Source organism: Anthonomus grandis, chromosome 7 (assembly GCF_022605725.1).
Source record: "Anthonomus grandis grandis chromosome 7, icAntGran1.3, whole genome shotgun sequence".
Taxonomy (NCBI): domain Eukaryota; kingdom Metazoa; phylum Arthropoda; class Insecta; order Coleoptera; family Curculionidae; genus Anthonomus; species Anthonomus grandis.
In genome coordinates, this window is record NC_065552.1 from 8,091,400 (window position 1) to 8,094,395 (window position 2,996).

Genomic DNA, 2,996 nt, shown 5'->3' on the forward strand with positions numbered 1-2,996 from the left:
CTGTACTATTCCTCATTTATTGCTCAAGGATGTGAATACTAATATTGATCCTTTGCATTATATTCAACAAGTGTCAGTTCAAAATTCTTTTTTCTTTTATCCTGTTAGCCTTACTGATGTTAGAGATGCAATTAAAAGCTTAAAAAACCATAAATCAGCTGGAGCTGATGGAATATCATCAAAATTACTACTCCTTTTGCCTGACTCAGCATTGAATGCCTTAGCTTCTGCCATAAACAATTCCTTTCATAATGGCATCTTTCCAGCATGTTTGAAGGAGGCAGTGGTTATCCCTCTTTATAAGGGTGGAGATGTGAGTGAGCCTTATAATTTCCGTCCAATTTCTATATTATCTACCCTCTCCAAGATAGTTGAAAAACTTGCAAAAATCAGAATTTTATCTTTTTTGCAACATAATTGCATTTTATCTGCAAATCAGTTTGGATTTCAAACGGGAAAAGGGACTCATGACGCTGTTTTCGGCTTTTTGGAGAGTGTCTATGTGTCCTTAAATTCTGGAGAGTCCGCGGCGGCAGTGTTTTGCGATTTATCCAAGGCATTTGATTGTGTAGATCATGGAATACTGCTGTCTAAGCTCAATAATTATGGCTTTAGAGGTGTGGCATTGCAATGGCTGGAATCCTATCTGTCTAATCGTACCCAAAGAGTTACAGTATCTGGATGTTTATCCGATTCCAGATCCCTTAAAACTGGAGTACCTCAGGGTTCAGTGTTAGGACCAGTATTATTTTTGCTCTATGTAAATGATTTGGGTTCATTAAAACTGCAGGGCAAAGTGGTTCAGTTTGCTGATGATACCACCATTTTATGGAATCATAGAGATTCTGATAATGTTAGAGCCCAGGTTTTTAAGGATCTTAAGATTTTATCGGAGTGGTGTGCTGCAAGCAGGCTTGTATTTAATGTGGGCAAAACCTTTATTATGGGATTTAAGTGTGACGTTCAGGGCCTTATGTTTAGTGAAAACTCCCCCTTGCAAAACAAAGAAAGCTGTAAGTTCCTTGGTATTACTATTGATGGTCGCCTTCGCTTCGAAGATCATATCCTAAATCTTGCATCAAAATTTTCCTCTGGATGCTTTGCAGTAAGAATGGCGGGGCATGAGCTGGGAGGGGTAGTTGCACGTTCAGTGTACTTTTCTCTTATTGAGTCCCACCTTCGTTATGGCTTGCCTTTTTGGGGTTTAAGCAACAAGGGATTATTAAACATAATTTTTGTGATTCAAAAAAAGGCAGTTAGATACCTATGTTCCGCTGGGTTAAGAGATTCTTGTAAACCTCTCTTTATATCTCAAAAAATCCTAACTCTTTTTTCTCTTTTTATCTTAGAAACAGCTACTCTTATTCATAAATGTCCTAAACCTCCCTCTAACACTGGTCATATGACTCGCCAGGTTAACGATTTTCCCTTACCAATCCCTACATCCTCCCTCACCAAGAACTCACTTATATACCTTAGCAAAAAAATTTACAACCATGTTCCTCTATGTATCAGACAAATTTTAGAAGTTAAGAGATTCAAAAAGGAATTAAAATCACTTTTATTATCCAGGGCATATTATAGCCTTGACGATTTTTTCAATGATACCTTTTAACCTGTGCTTTGACATCATTTTAGTGTTTTAGTTTTGTTTCCTGTTAAATAATTTCATTTACTTCTTCTAAATTCTGTTTTATTGACAGCTTTACTTATTTTTTAATGAAATTTATCAAAAAGATGCTTTTTTTTCTCAATCTGTTTTGTTATGATTAATTTTGGTAATGTGTGTAAATGTTATGGTAAAGTGTTTTAGATGTTATGTTTGTTTGAAATTTGAAATTTAAAGTAAATTTGGAATTTTTTAGTTTTTAGGATGCTTGTACACAAGATTTTGTTGTCTTACGTAATATAGCACATTTTCTTTCTTTCTTTCTTTCTTTCTTTTCTGGGGTGTCTACATGATTTCCATCACTTACTTACCTGTGTGTAGTTCGACCGCTTTTTTCAAAGAGAGAAAGAGATTCCTCCCTCCCACCTCCCCCAAAGTCTCTTTTTCTATTGGATCATGCTCATAGATTAGTAGTACTTAGATAGGAAACTCACATAAGAGCCTGAAACGTCGATGAATATTGCGCCCTCTGAATGTCGAGAAATAGTACTAATAGGAAACGAAAATAAATTTATGACGTCATATTAACGGGAAAAAAATTGATTATGGCGCCAAATTTAAATTTTGCTTTATTATACTGTGCACTTAAAATTAGTGGGAAATGTGTGGTTCTTTCGGAAACTATAATAGACAGATATATTAAAAAAGTATCAAATTAGGACTTTTTTTCATCTCCATATTAACTAAAGTCCTTCGTTTATCACTTTTTCTATCTGCGTACTATAATTTCTGATCATATACATTTCCTACTAGATCCATAGATCTGGGTTTCAGAAATTAAACAAAAAAAATTCACCAAATGTAGTACTATATTATAAAAAGAGATTATAGCAAAGAATTCACAGGTTATACAATAAAAAAATATATTTATAAGCATAAAATAAAAAAACTGTTAAACATTAAATAAAATTACAAATATTCATCAAAATTTGACAATGTATAAACTTACAACTTTCAAAAGTTTTCTTGAACAACGAACAATCCAAGTAGCCGTCGATGGATACCTCTCCTACAAATTTAATATTAACGCTGGAGTCCCTCAAGGATGCATTCTATCCCCCTGCCTTTTCTTGATATATATCAACGATTTGCTAGGAGCCACTGTCAATCCAATCTACAGCTTTGCGGACGATAGCACACTTATTTCCATATTTAAGTCCGCCAAACCAACGACAGCCGCAAGTTCTCAGAATCTTAGGCAGCAACAAGTAGCTTCAACCAACAACGATATTAGAACAATCTTGGAGTGGGGCGATAACAATTTGGTCAATTTTAACGCTAAAAAAACGCAGGCTGCAGTATTTACGATGAAGACTAACCTTGGTGG